The sequence below is a fragment of the Leiobunum rupestre genome, chromosome 3 (genome assembly GCF_980474605.1).
Source record: "Leiobunum rupestre chromosome 3, qqLeiRupe1.1.hap1, whole genome shotgun sequence".
Lineage (NCBI taxonomy): Eukaryota > Metazoa > Arthropoda > Arachnida > Opiliones > Sclerosomatidae > Leiobunum > Leiobunum rupestre.
The window spans coordinates 48,225,112-48,247,558 of record NC_143386.1 but is presented as its reverse complement, the minus strand read 5'-3'; the positions used below and the strand labels follow the sequence as shown (position 1 = coordinate 48,247,558).

At 36.6% G+C, this 22,447-nt stretch overlaps 1 protein-coding gene across 5 annotated transcripts in view; it reads left to right on the top strand.

Annotated features, from left to right (window-relative positions):
• Nucleotides 1–22,447, top strand: part of LOC149952427 (neuroligin-4, X-linked-like) — a 206,191-nt gene that overhangs the window by 86,661 nt on the left and 97,083 nt on the right. The window lies entirely within an intron of this gene.

Here is a 22,447-nt window from a genome sequence, read left to right as displayed (position 1 = left end):
TAGTGTAGGGAGCTGTTGGCTCGCGTGGCTTGCAGGGCTTGCCACCAACCTCCTGCGCATTGTAACCCGGCCACCTGATTTCCAGGCTTTAAAAGTTGCTTGATGACTTAGACCTAAGGTGGTGCCAAGGGTATTAGCCTAGCTGATTATTATTTCAGAGGCATCACAGTTATCGATTTAACATTATTCCTCAATTCAAAATTATAACTACTGTTTATTTTAATTTGTTTTCCACAAGATAATATATACTAACCGATTAAGTCAGATATCTGTTCAGCTAACTGAATCTGGTGAGTTCAGATCGTTTACTTGGGAGAATGGGTCAGATAGAGTTTGAGATCAGATTTTTAGTTGAGAGGAGTGTAAAATATTAACCTTATCTGAATAACTTATTAACTTCCCAAGTTCTGATATCTAAAAATTAAGACCTGGTTAAAGAGTAAGTGGTCAATTATTCTTTACCACCTTAATTTTGTTATTAAACGAAGCGCGTACGTTTAAAATACCCAAATATAAAGTTTCGTTGCTTTCCGTTTTCGTTGTTAATTAGAAGTAATTAGTAGAACCCCAAAGCAAATTGAATTTTAGCGTAGTGATTGACGTCAATGACTACACGTTATTTCTCATTGGCCGCTATCCACAACGTAGAGCTTGGGCTTGGATACCAAATGTAGATGCTACTGAATCCGTGGCCGAAACCGAGAAATCTCCTGTAGAAGTAGAACCATGGGATTCTATTATTGAATTTTGTACGCGGGTGCTTACGCGGTTTTAAAAACACGCGTGTGCTAATATTACCATGGATATTACAGGTATGATCTTGGTAGGATAGGCTAGGCGCCCACTGGCTCTCCGTTTCGTATCCGTCCTGCCTTCCACAAGGCATTGTCTCTGTTACGAAGCAAAGGCTTGTGAAAGGTTACGATTAGTAGTGAGCGCTTATCCATATTGGGAACTATATAGTCTACCAGATGCAGTGGGGAAAATTCAAAGAAAACTGTAGTAAATGACGTCACAAACTAGGCGCGATAAAATTATCGTTCTAAATATAATCCGCAGTGGGGCGCTGCACGTAAAATTCATTTTAATATTAACTAAACTTAACGACAATATTTCATCAAGTGAGTTAGATTTTCAGAAAGCCCATGAACAAATGAACAAGAAAGTATAAAGAAGTTTAGTTTCTAATCCCCAAAACATTTTGCAACTTACTATTTAACCTGTTCAGTTGACCGGTATTTAAGGGCCAACAATTAGTGGTTTTAGGTAACCGAGTCGAATATTGAGTATAAAATTTTTTCCATCGAGTATTTGAGTCCGGTTATCGAATACTTGATTAGCAGCTCGTTTTATTCAAGTAATTATGAAATTAAATTTAAAAGGAGTATAAAGTAACTTTCAATGCTGCAAAATATTTCTTTAATTTTGTAGGTACCATTTTATGCCCCCTAAAAAGTTGTAAAAGCCCCTCTTTGAACTTTGAAGCTACGAGGATAGAAAAAACAAACACTCGACGAGTTTAGAGAGCAACTTATTCGAGTAATCGGATACCCGAATATGCAATTTTTTGGTACTCTGTAATCGACGAGTATTCTCCAATTACTTAAATGATGTTCAAGTACTCGCACAGCCCTACCCACAATGTTTAAACCTTTACACATTCATCCCTAATTTAACTCAAAGCGCAATAATAACCGTGAATTGTAAGCCTAGCCCTATACTCTATAATGTAAAACATCACACCCGACATACTTTAAACAATAACCAGAACCGAATTAGCTTTTACAAAAAGTGCATGGCAAAAAAAACGATGAACCCAGTGGAAACAATGAGGCATAGCCCGCTGCTGTAATTATCTTTTCATCGCGTAACCTTCCATCCATCCCTCCACAAAAACGGGAGCATATCCACGAAAGGCTATCTTTAAAAAACAATAATGGTGGGTCGAAACAATACAGAGCAGTCCATGGGTAGGGATGGGGAAGGCTACCATTAAATTTAATACTGAAGGAACCACCCCGACCACTATATAGCGTGAGAAGGCCCGGGTCTCTTATCAGCGTCCGCGCAGCGATCCCGGCTCCCCCTTTCGACCAAAAGCAAAAATCCATAAAAGCTTAACAATGCGGTTAATTCGCCAAACATTAAATTTATTCCCTCGTCCCGAAACAAGTTGCCAAGTTTATTAAATTTCTCTTCCTTCATACCTTCGCGTCACCCGTTACCGAAAAATAAAACGTCTAATTGATTAATTAGTCAATAAATTAGAGCACTGATTAAAATGAAATGGTTTAAATGGATGACGGGTTTGTTTACGCTAGTATAGACGGAGGCTTCGTAAACCTTAATCGAGACAAATTAGTGTTTGTCACAACATTAACATCCTTTTGCCGTCCGTCGAAGTGGGAGTAGGAGGTTTCGTTTTAAGAAGGCTCTTCCGGTACTTTATAATTTATGTAGGTCATGAATAAGCATCAAAATGGTTCCGCCCTTTCGTACCTCATTGTGATCGTTCGGTTGGTCCGGACCACGAAGTGATTTATTTACTAGTCTCACCAGCAATTAATTAACGCGATGAGATAGTTTTTGGGTCACCGTCTACGCACCAGTTTAGCTTCGCACGTACTCGCTTAATTTAGCTGTCTAATTTAGCAAGGGTCACTGAATAGGTCGAAATTTTAGTTGCCTGTTTAATAACGAATAGTTGCTAACCCGTGAAACTAGACGAGATGAAATATTGGATGATGGATTCTCATGTATATTTGTTTTTAAATATTCCTTCCAAAAGATATCGCCAAAATTCTCATTTACTTACGTGATTAATCAAGCTTGTTAAATTTAATCAGAGTTATCATATACACGTATTGAAAACAAACGAATTTAATTAGTGGGTTTTTATTTCTAGGGTCACCCTTTAACACAATTAATCGGATTCTCCGTTATTTATTATAATCAACTAATACTAATTAACTATGTACTTTACAGAGAGTTAGTAGAATTTCGAACCAGATTGGAAAGTTAGAAGGCTAGAACCTCTTTCGCCCGAAATAGTTCTCCCTTTTCTCATTTAGCCCAATCCCATTTCACCAAAAACGAGTTAAATTTGATTTAAATTAATTTTTTATTTAGTCTATATTCTTGGTTTATCTAAAATAATGATTCGTATAACAATTAGATCAGGTAATGAAACTCTAACCTAACCCAACCTAACCTAACCTAACCTAACCTACCCAACCCAACCTAACCTAACCTAACCTACCCAACCCAACCTAACCTAACCCAACCTAACCCAACACAACCCAACCCAACCTTACCCAACCCATCCTAACCCAACCTAACCATACTTTCTGATAAATATTTATCTCATACCCTTCCTTTTATTTTTTTAAAAATATCCCATCCCCTCGAAAATATTAAAATTCGTTTAAATGAACAGATTTTTTTGGTCTATTTTTGGGAGGTCTTTTAATTTAACTTTTTTTTGTTTTGGGGGAAAAGGGAATAAGATGAAAAGGTAATTATTTTTAATGAAAAGATTAAAATTGGAAGAAATGAAAACATTCCTTTAGGAACACTAACTAGTATCTAGGAAAACATATAAATTCTAAATTTAGTTTGAACTTTAAAACACTTTTAAGTAATTAATGAAGTAAGATTGAATTGAGAATCAATTTTCATTATTTACTGAATTTCAAACATAACTTAGTTAATAATAGTTTAAACCTTGACTTTAATTATACGATAAGTATCATGAGTTGGATAGTTTCGTCACTTAATTTACTAATTAACGAAAATAATTAAAATGCCACAATTAAAGTAATCCTAGCATCCTACTTTTTATGGACAATAAGTGTTTGCGTTTGCTATAGAGAGCTAACTAGCTTCAAAAACGTAATAATTTAAAATTACGGGAAATAGGGTCCAACAACTCTCAAAATCTACATACTTAATCTCACTGGTAATTTCCGATGGTCGCGCAACCAAGACGCCACAAATGTCGCCATAATATCCGCAATCAGGACTCTTCGTTGGAACGTTATATTTGTACAAGCCAAAATCCGTAATAATATTAAACAACGCTGCCATTAGCACTTAGCTAGATTGAGTGGAACAAATACTCCTTCTCACAATCAACATTATCCGCGAGTCCTCCTGGAATAATTTCAACGCGAAAAGACAAGGCGTCGTATCATCTTGAGGGGATAACTCGCCTAAGTTTATGGTAAATTACCCATTAAGGTAAAAATTCGCGGAAGTTAGCTCAAAAAAGGAAGTCCCTAACTATTGTCCACTTGACCCGGAAGGCTTTTCAACCGATAAAAATGGCGCGAGGTCGTTTCGTCGTATCTTCGCAATGATACGCCGGAGAGTATTCCGGACAACGACCTCGCGGGCTATTTTGAATACGGTGTCTTTAGTGACCCTTCCATCGGTGGCGTGGTCTTAAAACCCAGCGCATTAGCTTGGCCACGATGACAAAACTGTTTCCGCCGCGCAGTTACTCCAATGGCCACCAGGGACGCGAAAGTAAGAAACACGTAGCCAAGGTTCCCGTCTCTTAATGGGGGTTTTGAATTATGCATAGACGCGAATAACTTATCTACGAACCCGGAATATCTCCAAAACGACGTTGTCGCGCTAAAGCAAAACCCATCAACTGTCCCGGCCGTTACGTTGCCATGTCCTGTCCGTCCACTCAACCACGCTAAGAAGTAGCTCCACGCGTATTCCAGGACATGTGGCTTGTGGGTGACCTCAGTTTAGAATGGTATAATGTATTTATAAACGGTAGATGAGAATTTTGAGATTGGAGGTCAGTAATTGTACTTTCGTCAGCGTAATTAATGTAGTTCCAAACTTTACTAACAGGATGGTACACGGTTTCTATTTACGTAAGAATATGTAATAATTAGGTGTATTTCCTACTAGAAGGAAATAACGTGAATAATAAATAATACAAATCAGCTCAGCTAGTACCCTAGGCACAAGTCATCTGGCGACTTTTAATGCCTTTAATTCGGGTGGCCAGGTTAGAATACTTAGGAGGGTGGTAGCAAGCCCTTCATGCCACGCGATCCAATAATTAACTATTACCGTTAACCCCGAAGAACTCGCCAGAAAACCTATTTACAATTACTTATCTCGTAAAGATGTAAACATTTTCTGGATTTAATAATTATGTTTCATGAAATTTCGGAAATTTATAAAATAAATATCTTTTTACCTTTCGCTTGTAATATATTTATACCATAAAAATTTCAAATATACAACTCGTTTTCGCTTGAAAGCAAAATCAACGTAACTCAAGTTACGTGAAATGTGCTTTACGGAGCGATTTAAGTAGTGCATTTAATGTTAATAGCAGTAGTCTTAAAAATGAATTATTATTAATTATTATTAATTCGTAATAGCAGTAATGTAAACCGCACAAATGAAGATATCAATTTTGCAATACGCGCGCGCCTTAACTATCATTTACTCTTTTAAATATTTAAATCAATATTTTTCCAAAGGTCCACCCAAAAGTAACTTTTCTTTCAAGCGACGTCGTAGTCTTGGAGAGAAAAAATGCCTCGGGTTAAAACGACCGTCGAAACCCGACTTATTCGGAGGGGAAGAACGATGTTCCATTTCTTAAACATTCATCCACCAAAAATGGTGACTTCCGACCCCCCTCTCTCCATATAATAACAATAATAGAACTATATAGAGATGAAATCTTTTATTCCCCCCTCAAAGATTATCTTCTACCGATTACATTCTTGGCTTCTCGTTTCATCCTCGACCCTTTTCCGTACAGTGGAGGCCGAAAAATCTCTTACTAGCCAATTGAACCGAGGCCTAGTAAGTCTTAAATCTTAAATGAAACGCCTTCTTCCTTACAAAACATCGCGTGGATAGGATAACATTGAAGCCACGTCACTCTTTCTGGATTCCTCCAAACTTATAAAAATTGAAATGACAAAACGAAATAATAATAATATAAAGGACCAAGGAAGAAAAAAATATATATATACGGGTACGTTGGCCTGCTTTTCAAATTTAGATTTGAGGGCGAAAGGATATAGTGAAAACGGAGAAATATCCAAAAAATAGAGAACTTCTCTTCCACGCCGCCCATTCAAGAAAGATTTCCCCTGAAATACATTACAGGTTTATTCAAAGTTATTCTGTTTAGATTTCACTTGCCTCCCGTTCGCTAGATATATCCATCCTTCGCTGCAGTTTTATTTTATTTTGCCCCCCCCCCTCACGCTTATTTTTTATATATTTATTCTCCCCCGCCCGTGTTTCCCCCTCCTTTTGGTAGATCGGATACATCGCCCGAATTTAGAATTTGAAAAGATAAGAGTGTCAACCTTCGTCTATTCCATTTTTTTCTCTAAAGGGGAAATAGTAACAGGAAATGCTGTGAAAAATAAGACCGTTGTAGCCTGCTAGATAATGCAAGCTAAAAATAGGCCTAAACGACTGTAAGTGTTCCAACAAAGCCTTACAAATGATCGGTATATATTTTTTGGTAATTTCACCCAAAAAGTATTTTAAGTCACAAAAACCTAGAGCTCAGGGAAACGGATAAATTAACCGCGGAAATTTCAATAAATCATAAAAAATACGATTAACTGTTCATTTATGGATATTATTATCATAAGGTCCCCATAAGCAAGGTCTAGGCCAAATTTTTGACGATCACATACCCGTTATTTAGAGGTAGGTATTCAAAATCTGCACCTCCTACTGATTATGTTCTCTAGGAGCAACAAACACAAGGAGAACGCTGAGCGTCTTACGGAAAGGGGGAAGACAATTTCCGAATTTTCCCCTTCCGACGGCAGCAGGCGCTAAAGCGTCTGACCAATGAAAAATGTACACAATAAAATGCACGACTTTTGACGGGTTGCGTTCTTATTGTGTACGGTGCTGTGTATTTTGCTCCTAGATGTTATCAACTAGGCATTTCCCCAAATGAATTTCGCGAAATGCATTATGAATGCGCACGTTTTTAAACTTAGAACCACGTAGGATAAATCTCCGCCGTGAGCCCTTAGCACCATAGCCAAGGCTTATTCACAATTTTATCACTTTCAAACTTAAAATTAATACTTATCGTTGCAAAATGATTCATCAGAACCTAAAACTGGCTATTAGAAGTAAGAGTTGTTTCTGAAGGGATTTATTTTTCAAATTTGTGATTTAGACGCGTTTTGAGTGGCATTTATCAACCCGAGCGTGGCTGCTCTACCAAGTAAGAGAATATTTTAGATGTAGAAATTTAACATGAGCACCTATGGTACACGGTTACTTATGGGGACCTTATGATAGGCTGATGATATTATTCACGACTATTATATGATTTAATATGCAACAAATAAGTTTTCAATCGGATAATTTTCGGATATGGATAAAAAAGAAATGAACGGAAAATTTCCTATCCGAACGCCAACGTCGCCGAGCCCTACAATAACCGTTGCAAATGCGTGGTTTCAAGTTATTTATTGCCAAATTGTGATTGTGAGCACATTGTACTAGTTAAGAATCCATACCTCTACTTGGAATGCTTATCGCGGCAGATTTTCGTCTCGTTTGGCTGACGGTTTTGTAGACGTCACTTTGTTAACTTAACCACGGCCAACTTTGACACTCGCGCAATAGCGGCCAACCCATTCGTCGAAATTCCATGAACCAGGATTTTCCTGCTATAACCATGCTATAAACTATCGGCGTTCAGCGCTACGCTGATTTGTTATATTGGCTTCCATGCATAAACTATTGTAAAAATAATTTTCCGCTAGGGGCGCTCAACGCCGAGAGATATTTTTCTTCGTAGGTTAACGTAGAAACTTCAACGAATGGGTTGGCCGCTATTGCGCGAGTGTCCAAGTTGGTCGTGACTTAACAAACAACAACGTGAGAGGGGAGCGCGCGCAGAGGAGATTTTTTATCTCGTAGGCGGGGCCAAAGCCGTCAGAGTGATCCTACCATACGCGATACGGCAGGATAAGCATTCCAAGTAGAGGTATGGATTCCTGTACTAGTATATTGCATTTTCTTTAACCCACTACACCAAAAGATGCAGAGGTTTCGCAGATAACTTATATACTTCTACTTACTATCTCGTTGGTTTCGTACCCCTCTCTCATGATGCCCTGGGCTCGTCTCAAGCAATCATCTTAAATATAAATGAATCCATTCTTGGTTAACCGACAAAGAAAACTACTCGTAATTCTTATAAAACAACGCCTTTGCTACTACAAAATACATTAATTCACATTAATCAAGGTAGACTAATATTAGCATTTTGTCCAAACAAAATGATGTATACGAAAATTGTTAGGTTTAAATATTTCCAACTAACTTGTAAGTCTAGGTCATAAAAACCGACCGTTCTTCAAACTTGGCCAACGAAAGTGTTTGTCTAGCCACCACTTTCTGCAACGTTTTTCTTTGGTTTTTCAACTTGTATTTTAGCAAAAAGGGTTGGCTCGTGTGAATAGCTCTTTAGGTCCCTAGGGCCTGAAGGTCAAACTAATTTTAGGGCCCTTTCTGATTATGGGAACAATTTTTTTTCTACGATGCCGCTATTTACGGCACTATTTTGTGTTTATGTACCGCCACGAAGAAAATTATTCATACATTGCAAGATTTTAGCGGCGATAATACTGAAGATGGCGCTAGTTAACATCAGGGGGGCTTTATCTCTTCTATCAGGGACCAATAATCTAAGGGGACTCACTGTTCCCGATATTTTGACACGGTAGGCGTGGCTAACTGAGTTATACCAGCCGCTTTGAAGCGCCTCAAAAATTGACCGATTTCATAATTACGTTTTTGAGCGTGACAGTACCTTTACGTTGTGAGGTATAGCAGACATATTTACACGCTTTTATACCCTAACATGGCGGCGTATTTTCACGCGCAAAATGAATTTTAAGATCCACCAATTCTACGAGAGGCTTAAGCAACAGTACGTGCGATAAAGTTAGATTAGGCTTAGTTCATTAATTTTTTTAAGTTTAGAAATGAAATGGATTCGAGGGACTTTTATTAAGAAACCTCAGCCCTTATGCGGCTTACTGGTTATTTTTACTAGGTGCAATGGTTAATTACCATTACTTAACTTTAAAAAGACCGATTTCAAAAATAAAATGTTTAAAACTTACTAAGCCTAATTATTTAACTGACAACAACGGCGCCATTTGTTCAAAATTGAACGTGAACGCACCAGCTAGAAGCACCTAACACGGCACCCCACACAAGGAGAACGCAACCCGTACAAAGTCGTGGATTTCATGCGTACATGTTTCATTGGTTAGACGCTTTAGGCCTGCTGCCCATTGGCGTATTAACCATTAGGCAAAGTAGGCACGTGCCTAGGGCACCATTTTTCTAGGGGCGCCAAAACTCTGATAAAGCCCCACGGTCCATGTACTTGGCTTGCCCCTACTCAAAATAACGCCGAAAAGGTTTGGGGAAACTAAAATATATTTATTTATTTATTATAAACCGATACACCCCTCCTTAGCTGACCAATGCCAAGGGGCGCCAAAGTTTTCTGTGCCTAAAGGCGCCGAAAGGGTTAGTCCGCCCCTGCTGCTGCCGTCATAAGGGGAAAATTCGGAAATTGTCTTCCCCCCGCCCGTAAAACGTGCAACGTAAAGGCTTGTCCAATGAAATTTGTACAGACCACTGCATTAGGGTGTTTAAAGGCTAGCTGCGTTCTCCTTGTGTTTGTTGCTCCTAGGCACCATAGTTTCTCTACGAAACTACGTCGGAAATCGACTCCAGCGACGCCAAGTTTGCCCACATTGAACTAAAATTATCCGTGATTTTCCTACTCCCAGTATAATACGTGTCTGAACAGTGAGTCCCCCTTGATTCTTGGTCCATGCTTCTATTTAATAGCGACGCACACCTGGTGTCACGTGTTTATTGGAACGTGCCTCCGAGCGTGCGACGCGCGCCGTTATTACATGGAAATGGGAAGTAACATCATAAGTAACATAAGATACCTAAATTTCCTTCCTTTTATTCGGATTGACCCTTGACCTTAGAAATATTAACGTGGCTAAGGATTGACAACTCTCGAGGAATTTCTGGAATGTCTTGGTGACAGATTTTTTTCAATTAAAAAAATATTAATGAAAATTTGTTACGCTTTCAAGGTGAAAAATTGTTACGCTTTCAACGTGAAAAATAAAATTTATTTTAGCAAAATAAAGACGAATTATTCAACGATAATTTAAAATTGACTATTACAAACACTCGACTTGGTTTTGACGGTGCAATCATTTTCGATATTGAGACCTGCTAACCTAGAGGTGCAAAACTCTAGCTCATTGGTAGGGAGTGAAAAGTGTTCAGTTAAGAAACTTCCCATTACATAATAGTAGAAAACCATGGCTTCGAACGAAAAAAATATACAAAATCCAAGATTATTTTAGAAATCGTCAAAATCTCTGGGAATCGAAAAAATCTTTAGAAATTGATGAGAACTTTGGTAATTAGTAAAAAAAATCAAGAAATCATAATTTCAACATAAAAATCGGATAATCTTTCATGGAAATTTTAAACATTCAAGATTATTTAAAAAATATCATAAAATTATCAGAAATCAAAAATAAATCTTTAAAAACTGATAAAATCTTTGGTAATCAGTAAAAATCCAGGAAATCATTGTTTCGACAAAGACATTGTTAAATATTTCACGGAAATATTAAATATTTCACGGAAATATTAAATATTTCACGGAAATATTAAATATTTCACGGAAATATTAAATATTTCACGGAAATATTAAATATTAAAAATTAAATATTATTTTTGAAATCAATTGGGAATCGAAAGTAATCCACAGAAATCAAAGAAAATCATTCCCAATGGGAAATATGTACAACTTTACTTAAGCGACTGGCTCTTTTGATGACCTTGCTATAGCCTCATCCAAGGCCTCCTTACTTCTTTCTAAGTTTGAGGCACCAAGATATTTCAGCCTATTCAACCAATTGATAATGCATCACCGGATACAAATTGGCTGTTTTTCAAAACAAGCCCCACAAAGCCGTTATATAGTGATCCCCAAAAGTTGTAGACATTTTGGTTTCTATTCACCTGGGTCAATATTTAGGTCCCACTTTGATTTGTAGAGAGTATAGACTCTCTTTCGTGATTTACGTTTTCATTCCACGAAAGGTTGTCTACATTAAAAATCCTCTACTTAAACTTTGATACTTCTACTACTACATAAATAGAAGTATCTTATATTAATGTGATCAATTAGTTTGTCCAATCAAAAAGATGCTTATTAAAATTAATAATATAAATATTAAATTTGGAGATTGTGTGGTCAGCACGTTGTGGAAATGTTATCTCCATTCGGATTAGAATAAACAGGAATTTGACGAGAAAATTTATAAAAAATTGTTCATTTAATCAACAATATTTTGCGCAAAAATTATAATTTTACCTTTTTTGGATTTGGTAATTTTGTTTACTTATATTTAAAGCTTACGCACTAAATGTGAAGTTAATATGTTCAGAATACGTGATTTTAATACGTTCAAAATAAGTGAAATTAATATTTTCATAATGCGTGAAATTAATATGATCAGATCTAATACTTGAAAATAAAATGTTCAGATGATTAGAATATGTGAAATAAATATGATTAGAATGTGTAAAAATAATATGATCAGAATATGTGAAATTAATATGATCAGAATACGTGAAATTAATGTGATCAGAATACGGGACATTAATATGATCAGAATGCGTAAAATTAAAATTTTCAGAATGCGTAAAATTAAAATTTTCAGAATACGTAAAATTAATTTTTTCCGAATACGTGAGATTAATATTATCATAATATGTATGATTAATATTATCATAATATTGAAATTAAAATGATCAGAATACGTGAAATTAATATGAAATTAATATGTTCTAAATACGTGAAATTAATATGATCTGAATACGTGAAATTAACATGATCTGAATACGTGAAATTAACATGATCTGAATACGTTAAATTAAAATGATCTGAATACGTGAAATTAATATGATCAGAATGCGTAAAATTAAAATTTTCAGAATATGTGAAATTAATATAATCAGAATGCGTAAAATTAATATTTTCAGAATACGTAAAATTAATTTTTTCCGATTACGTGAAATTAATATTTTCCGAATACGTGAGATTAATATTATCATAATATGTGAAATTAAAATGATCAGAATACGTGAAATTAATATGATCTGAATACGTGAAATTAATATGATCTGAATACTTGAAATTAATATGATCTGAATACTTGAAATTAATATGATCAGAATACGTGTAAATAATAATCAGATACAAAAATATACCATTATAGTTCATCATCAACTAATCGTTTGAAAAATTGCGACCGAATTTCAGTTAGCTCCTCCCCTTCCTTCACGTAACTCAGACATACCTTTCAGTTTCTAAAATAAAACACGTGATTCTGTAGCCCCACCCTCAAAATACCAACGATTCTGGGTCCCTTTAAATCCAAAAAGGTTCACGGACAACGTTACATTTTATTTATTTAAACCCAAAAAAATTTCACGGTGAAAGAAAGTTACGAACGCTGAATATTCTAAAAATGTGGATACATCTGTATGTGACAAGCGCCCCTTCTGGTGGCTAATATAAATATAAAAAAGTAGTAAAAAACGAAGTGTTTCGGCGAGAATAACGGTGCGAGAAGCCATCCATTTGGCGAATACGAAGAGAATGGCTGGAGAAAGGCGAAGCCCTTAAGAGAATCCGCTATAACATAATTTAGGAAAATTTTAGCATAATCCTTACGGCGCGAGGTGGCGCCGCGGCCCGTGTATTTGCATTTGAAGTATGACGTCATAAATTAGAGGCGCGTTTTGCTAATTCACCGTAGAGCCTCCCATACATTACGAAGACGTTAATGCGTCGCCCGAGAGCGTCAAGAACGGACTCAATGAGCTGAGAGCTCGCCCTTATAAAAGTGCCCATCCGGTCGCCTTTCGATGGGGCTATCAACTAAGCCCCGCATTAAAAGGCCGAGGCGCCTTCGAGATAGACTGCCTAGTTTAGTGCCTTAGGATAACGGCGTGGGAGGGGTGGGGGTAGTTTGTTTGCCGTCGATTTCTGCTTGGTCTGGTTGTCTGCAAACAGAATCGCAGTTACACCGATACTCCTCAAACTCTTATAGCTCCAGCGCTTCGGAGCCGCTAGCTAATACGACTGCCCCTCTCCTCTCCATCTTCCGGCATCCCCCGCATCTTCCAGCATTCTCTCTCCATCGCATCCGCGCATCTTGGGATCCCATTTCTGGAAGGTTCTCGCGCGCTTGTCTCCGTCGTCCGCCACCAGTGGCGCTGCTATACTACGGGCGTGAAGGCGTCGGACCGTGAAGGCCCAGTTTTTGAGAAGGAGTACGGGGGATAAACTGGAGGAGGGTGCCGCGAATAGAGGTCCAAAACGGACTCCTCTCGTCCGTGAATGAGCGACGCGTCTGACCCATCGAGCCATTTCAAGATAACCCCTTACACTCCGTTATGCGATGCTAGCCAACGATAAGATCCCTTCCCCCTTTCGCCTCCTCCAGCCAGCATTCGCCGAAATCGCTACCATCCTCACCAGATAGTTCGGGGTAAGGTAACGGATCTAGGAGTACAATGCGGTTCGAGTTGTCAGTTGAGGTTTGGGGTTTATTTTTTCTTCCTGAGGAGGGGAGGGGGTGTAAAGGGGTTGGGGGGATGTAGAGCGTCTATAGTATGTCACGCAAACTGAAACGCAAAAAGCGACAAGCAATAATCGTAAGTACATTCACAATCCACGACCGGCCAAACTTGGACGCGCCAACGAAAACCTCTTCCAAGGTTGTTTTACGTCGTCTTCTCGCGTGAATTTAGATTCCCAAGTACTTTTTATAACGGTAAAAGTGACGCGACAGCGTTTTTTCGCGAAAATATTCCAAATATAAAGTATAACAGTTTATCCGTGGTTCGTAGTAGAGGTTAAGTAACGTAGGTCTAGACTTCTACCGCGGTTTGCAGCGCGGACATATTAAAGAGTTTCAGTATAAGTCTATAATATTGTTCCATAAGTTTGTTCCTTCGGGGAATATTTTACTGAGAGTGACGTCATAACAAGAAGTAAATATCCGCCTAGCGAGGTGCTGTCAAAGTCTAAGTGTGACGCGGGAGCAAGCGGACGCAAAACGGTGCCGAAGCCCGTAATGCAGTTTGTCTTGGGAATCGCTCTCACAATTATCAGAAAAGTGTGAAGAATATGTAGTGTCACACTTATGTAATAATATTATACACTTATGGTTTCAACCAACCCATTTTTAGGCGTTTACGCGAACGTTTGTAACGTTCAGGAGAATGGAAGGCGTTCACGTAAACGCCTAGAAATGGGTTTGCTGAAACTCTATTATTCCCAAGTTCCAGACGTAGCAACGTTTAACCTTAAAGGCTTTAAAAGTCGCTCGATGACTTAAGCCTAAGGTGGTACTTTGGGTATTAGCCTAGTTGATTATTATTATTTATCATTTATTATTACCTCGCTATCATAAGTAATATTTCCTTTGATATACTTTATCACATTCGATTTCGCCAATGCTCTTCATTTTCTATACATATTTTTGTTCTTATAACAGCGTCAATAAAATGGGTAAAATTATGTAATTACGATAATTTAAAAAATAAAATTAAAGGAAACGTTGTCTATAAGTAATCAGTACACGTTTTCAGGGTTCATACCACTATTGGGACACAGATTTCGATGTATCTAGGTTTTCCAATGGATATTTCCCGGATTTTTCCACGTGCAAAGGCACCTAATGTTTTAAGAAACCTATGATCTTATGATCCTGCAAACACTGAACCAATCTTTCCGTGAAGTGGTATATTGTTACTTATTTTTTTTTAAAGAGCTAATACCTAAGGCACCACCTTCGACCACATAAGCAATGCTGCTTGTGCGTGATCAAGTAACATGATTGACATTTAAACTAAATTGGTATCATATCAAATAAGCAATTAAGTCAAACTTTAAAAAGAAAAAGGCTGGTCGAATATCACTTTTAGCCAATCGAGACGAATATCGAATACCCAAAAATTTCAAATCGAATACCGAGACGAATTGTAGTTTTCTATCCTAATACCGTATAGCTAGGCTTATTCCAAATACTACCTTATCGAATATTCGTCGAATATAGGTCCAAATATTCGTCGAATATAGGTCCAAATATAGGTCGAATATAGGTCCAAATATTAGTCGAATATAGGTCCAAATATTCGTCGAATATAGGTCCAAATATTAGTCGAATATAGGTCCAAATATTAGTCGAATATAGGTCCAAATATTAGTCGAATATAGGTCCAAATATTAGTCGAATATAGGTCCAAATATTAGTCGAATATAGGTCCAAATATTAGTCGAATATAGTTCCAAATATTAATCGAATATAGGTCCAAATATTAATCGAATATAGGTCCAAATATTAGTCGAATAGCCGGTCTAATATCTAAATAGTACAACTGAATGACATCATAGGTGACCTATGACGTAAATTAAAAAGTAAAACTATCTGTACACATAAAAAAGTATCTGCTGAGATCCAACTGACCAATGACGTACGTTCTTTTAAGTTTTATAAAGAATTGCCGAAATATATTCTTTTATTTTAGCCGTCAACCGCCAAGTGAGATCTCTACCATAGAAATTTATTTCCCCCAAAACAGGTTTGGCTTCACCCTCCCCATAGACAGCTATGCGGTGGCACAGGCTGATTGGGAAGGCGGGAATAAGAGTCTAAATTTTTCGAATATTCGACGAATATTTACCGAATATTTACCGAATATTTACCGAATATTTACCGAATATTTACCAAATATTTACCGAATAATGAAGACTGAATAATATAGATGTTATTTGATATTCGATCAAATACCAAGAGGGGCGTGAAACGAATATCCAGACAGTTATTCGTCACCATATTCGACCGAATTATTCGGTTATTCGCCCAGTCTTAAGAAAAACATAATAATGTTAATTTTTACTATTACATAAATGAAAAGTGGGAAGAATTTATACTAGTGTCATTTCGTGTTGTTTTTAGCAATCTAAATATCTTAATTAATGCGTAACCACACTATTTGCTCTAGGAACATTTTATATTATTCAAGCACTTCAGAACGAATCCGGGTTTCTTTAATCCATTTTCCAAGTGAACGTCTTCCATGTTTGTTTTCTGCGGCGGCTTTACAGTGCCAGCGAGCCAGCCACGACATTTCCAAAAATAAGCGTTACGTCTTACACCTTACTTAATTTAAGCCCCGCCCGTTCCTTCGTTGAAAATAGAGCCTTATACATTCAAAGTATATACTGATATAATTTCCTGATATAGATATAGTCACTATAAGTTATAATTAAGCCCGTCTAGACTGCTATTTTACAAAATAGGGGGGGGGGGGCAATTGGGTGCAAAATGGGGAGGTGACTCTTATAATTCTTTTTTGGACTTGGGCAGACGGCCGCTAGTGACCAAGACCAAAGGAAGGAAGTAAGGGAAGAGAGTGAATTAGTTCCATATTATATTTTGTTCTCCCAAATCAAATTTTTGCTCTCACGCCGGCGGCGACACCGAAACTTAAGGGTTTGCAAATCTAATTTGACTTTAAAGCCATTCTATTTCCACGACTATAGACCTTATATATATATATATAAACTGTAGGCGATAATTTTGGTGCCTCCAGCCTTTAATTAACAACTTTGCCGAATCATAGACGTGTTTTTCGGTAGAAATTAGAGAAACTAGAGAAAACTTTAAAGTTATGTTAAACAAGGCTGTTGCCCGGATTAGAATTACAAATTAGAGCGAGGCTTGCGCCGCTTGTAGTCAATTGGGAATCTCCCCTGACATTTCTCTCTGTCTCTCGCGTCCGCCTCTGGCATGCCTCACCTACTGCCTCACGCCTCACCCTCGGCATCGATGCGGAAAAAAATAATCATATTGTTCTATCAAAACACAAACGTCTTTATGATCTCGATTTAAAAATGTCATTCGCGTTAAGAAACGCACTGTAGAACCCCGACCTTACATCAAACTGAAGATCAGGTGTCACCCACAAAAGAAGGGAAGCCAGTGTAATAAAACGTCTAGGGGGAAAGCGTCGACTTTTAATCATATTTTTTTTAATTTGAAATAAGATTGCTTGAGTTTAGCAGTTTTTGAACTTTTATAAATAAATAAATATGAAAATGTAAAATATTAAATAAATAAAAATAAAAATAAAAATAAAAATAAAAATAAATAAATAATAAATGAAAATAAATAAAAAAATAAAATTAATAAATAATAAATAATAAATAAGTATATTAAAATAAATAAATAAATAAATAAATAAAAATAAGTATATGAAAATAAATAAATAAATAAATAAAAACAAGTATATGAAAATAAATAAATAAATAAAAATAAGTATATAAAAATAAATAAATAAAAATAAGTATATGAAAATAAATAAATAAATAAAAATAAGTATATTAAAATAAATAAATATAAATAAGTATATAAAAATAAGTGTATAAAAATAAATATACAAATTATTAGGTATATAAAAAGAAATATACAAATTAATAAGAATATAAAAATAAATAAAAAATAAAAATTCAATTCAATTCAATTGTTTTTTATTGGGAATTTTTGAGGTTGTAACAAGTTGATGTCACCGGTGCTAAGTCATCTAGCGACTAGTGCCCCTCAAAAAAAATTAAAGTAAATGAATAGAATATAAATGAAATAAACTAAATTAATTCATGGAGCATGTCAGCAATCATAATACCATTTGTGTGGTATCAGTTTCGAGATTTACAGGTTGTCCCCCACCCGCGTTTAAATGTACCAATATATTTAAAAAACATTGAATTTTACACGAGCTAGACAGTGTTGTCGTTACTACAGCCAGGGCTGGAATAACACTATTAGAGGCCCTGTGCAAGGTATAATTTTGAGCCCCTAAAAAATTCTAATCTTACTTTTGACTTGAATTAATAATTATTAAAATAATGAAAAAAAAAACATTTGTTTCAAAGACGGGGCCCCCTAACCATGGCACGCTTGGTACATGCCTTAATACGGCCCTGACTACCACTACCATTGGCTTTAACTTCAAATTTCAAAAAGCGAACACGCAATAAAGACCTCCTTTAACGAAAAAGAAAATTTACGGATAGTAGACAAAATCCGCATCCTTTATAAAACGTACATAACATTGAGGTCCGTAAATAACTCGAAGGAAGTCCATCAGATGGCGAGTTTAACAATAGCCCCAATCCCAAGTCGCGGATATAACAAGGCGCAAAATCGTTCTTTTTTTCCACAATAGAGGGCGTGATACGGCGAACATCCTTTTTCAAATGGGCACGCGCTCGTTTTTTTCTACTTCTTACTTTACTTTCTCCGAGTGGAAAAGATGGTGATCCCCCGATGCTCTCGCTCCTCCTCATCATCCCCATCAATTCTCTCTCCTCCCTTCGCAAAAATGGGCAATGATACTCCACTCACTTCCTCGGCGACGACTCACGATCGGTTCTGCCTAATTTAAAATGGACGGGCGAATTGTAAAGATAGCGCTATAAGAAGACGAGCAAAAAAAGGGAGTGCAAAAACTAACATCACTTTTCGAAATCAGGGAATCAAAGAAATTTCCTCGTTCCAACCATCCCGGCTACAAAAAAGAAGACTTCGATTTTTAGAATCCGCGCCAAGGTGCCGTCCCCCCTTGTTCTCTCCCCCTCCCTAGTACATCATCGCTGCCACCTTCGAAGGCCAGACCACAACCCTTTCCGTTTCCGTTCCGCGTAAAACCTAAAAAGACAGCGAGGTGGTATGCGGAGGTAGGGTAAAGTAGGCTTTCCACCTCTGACAACGTCGTCAACTGCACCTTGAATCGGGGTATAGCTAGGCTCCAAGACCCCATTTTCGACGTGGAAAAGGTCTTTCGTTCTTAAGATCAATATTAAGGAGTAAAAAGGTTGGGCTGGTGGTTCTTTAACTATCTCTCAGTGTCTGGCCAGCTGATGGAGTGGAGTATGCTTTACCAACTGTCGCCCTAAGAAGATGCAAATTGGGCGATGAGTTCTAGTCGCCTTTTTACCCGGTGGTGTATTACATAAACGTATTGGCAAACGGTAGTATAAACGTATATCACCTTGAGATTATAGATAAATATCTTCAGAATGATTTTTTTTAGCGATTGGTCCTACATTCGTGTAATTGTAGAAGAGAGTTTAATTATAAAATATTTAAATCAACTACAAATTATCGAAATTGATTCTAAAATTAACACCAAAATCTCGTTATTACAGATAAAAAGTTGTAAATCAAAGCTAAAACTAAGATTTTAAATTTTTAAAATCAACAACGAAATCCTTTTCTAAAATAATAATAATAATAATCAGCAAGGCTAATATCCAAAGGCGTCACTAACAAGGAGAGTACCCGAGGTGTTTATTTCCAATTTTGTTCAAAGTCAGTCGTAATGTTGAAAATTATCTTCATTAGTCTGTGTGCACCCTCTGAGTGTGGTAGCAAGTTAAATTTTTCATTGCATTAACTTTTTTAAATTTAAGTCTGAAATTTTAGTTTCCACATATGTCAATACGTGGTCAATGTAAAGTAGTTAAATTGTAAAATCGCTTTAGGATTTAAAAATACTCAAACGTCATTAAATAAATCTATAATGAATAAGAATAATTGTTGCATTAGCTGAAAAATTAAAGGGAAACAAGGCTTAAACACTGAACTTGAGATTGGAATTTTTATTATACTAAAGTTTTATCGCTTTTGTTAATAAGATTAGAATAAGTCGACTTACAATAATGAAATAATAAGAAAACTGTAAACTTACCAGATTTCAATTCTCAACATTAACACGTCGATTAATCGCGGCTGTTCTGTCTACGTCGGCTATTGTTGAAAAATGACCACAACTTGCTTTCAGCTTTGGTGACTCGTGTAACACGTTTAATATCTAAACCCCTGGAGGTAGTTTTTTTGTTTTTTTTTGTCATTTCTAAACACGTAGGTTTTATTAATGTTTAAGAGGCGTTTAGCTGGCGTTTATCTTAGGTAGTGTGTAGTTTTTAGCAACTGTGACAAGCGATTCTACGTTTAGCATCCATCCGTTTAGAAATTCAACACTTTGGCGTTTACAATTTAAACTCAAAATTTAAGTGTTTAAGTTTTAAACATGTTTATTTATTTTTTTATGTTGAAAATCTAAACGTAGTTTTTTCTGTGTATATGAGATGTGAAATTTCCCAAAAGGAGACTACCTATTCGATTTGCCATGGCAACCGAAAATGTTTTTGGCCACTTATAACAAAAATAATATTTTTTCTTTATTTTACCCAAAAATTGTTACAATTTTAACCCAAACATTTTCCAATTTACCCAAACTTGATGAAATTTACCTAAATGTGGTCCAAATTACCCATTTCGTGATTTTAAATTTTTAAAAGGAGATTTTTTTGTTTTAAGAGGGCAAAAAAATTTTCGGTTGCCACGGCAAATCGTATGGGTAGTGCAACGTCTCCTTTTGGGAAATTTCATATGTCATATAGGTCTACATTACACCCGACTTTGAACGAAATCGGCAATAAACACCTCGGGTACTCTCCTTGTATAAGTCAACTAGTGATTTTTAATGCCTTTAAACAAGTGGCTGATGCCACGCGAGTCAACGCTATTACCTTTAACCTCTAGAAATTTTTATGGAAAAGGGAACTTGAAGTATTCAGGGTAAATGGCTTTAAGCAGTGGGGAGAGAACTTGCAAACTTAACGTGAAAGGAGTTATGAGTTTTTAGTCAGTGCCACAAGCTGGGGACGAACCCGGTTCATCTAACTGCGAGGCGAAAGTGCTAACCACTTCGCCCGTTTAGGCCATGATAGACGGTTAACTTATGTATTTATTTTTCAACCCTTAATTGTGAGCCTTGAAACCGTAGAAGTAAGTAAATTGATAAAATATTAAATTGCAAAGGAATATACGTGCTAAATAGCGGTATTGAACTTCCAAGTGTCGCCTGTAATGTTTGTTGTGACTGAAAACTAATCTATAAATACCTAGAAAAAACCTTATACCCTTCAGTATTGGAGTTTTGTATTCCACCATTTTGGTTAGCTTGGAAATTACATATTGAAACACTTGGTACAATAAATGTTTAAAAATGTATTTTTTACTTTTTTGTAATACCAAGCTCCCAAAAGTATCAACAAGTGCAAAAATTTCATTTTATATCATCTATAATGTGTGGTAGGTCAAATTTAATCTTCTTAGGGGGCAGCCTCGGTCAGAAATGATTCTTTGCCTTCGTAGCGGAATGGATTTTATCCAAAGAAAAAGAATATAGAAAAAAATCCTATTCATATTTGAACATATTTCAGTGTAACAATTTGATTTTATAAATAGCTTTTACTCCAGAAAAATCTCACGCGTAAACAAAGAGGTTTATTAAACAAAAATTCCAATCGGTTTACTTTAATAAAAAAAACACGTGGAATACAGTACGTAAATAATGTAAATACACGGTGTAAAAATCAACGAAGTGAGGATGTTACATCGAATAACATTTTCTAGAAATCGAATGAAATCCAGTCAGTCGATTGAGAGACAAAGATAAAGTTAAAATCCTTAGTTTCTTTAAGCAAAAATCCCCAATCTCGGTATATAAGAATACTTTATTTTGTTCCGCAGTCAGCCTCGAAACAACCCAAATTCCGCAGCTAGGGCAAAATTACGTATTCACCAGCCAACCCAAAAACACAAGAGCCCCCCCAAAAAAATATACAAGTAGAAAGGCTTTCCTTTAACTTAATTCCATCAAATCAAATCTCCGAATTTAGAGTCGTGAAGAGCCCACGACAAAGAAAAAGAAAACACTGGATTTGCAAAATACTCTCCCCCATTTATCTCCCCCCGCCTTTTAAAACTCTACTATCAGTTGGCAGCGAGTCTGAAGGTTTTTTGCGCGGGTACAGTCGACGAATACGAAAATTTTAAGATAGTGAAAATCGAGGCTTAGTTTGAAATTCAAACCAGAAAAATCTGGCATTTTCTCCTTAGTAAAGGCTTGAGCTGTTAAACCTAATTCAGTTGGACGAAGGCTTATAGAACGGAAGTATATAGGCTAATAAACATTTTCACGTGAAAAAAAGTGAGCAACGACCCCTTTAACGATTGCTCCGCCGTAGCGCCCATAAAGAGTGTCTTGCTGGGAAAAGGCCCCTCCAGGGTCTATCAAGAACAATAAAAGGGAATGAAGTCTAATTTGACTTTTCAATTTTGGTTGGTCGCTCCTCACTCGTCTCTTTGGCGGAGAAAAAACGCCTCGGGGGTTGCTTAAATATGCAGGGGAGGGGGGAATATAAAAGAAA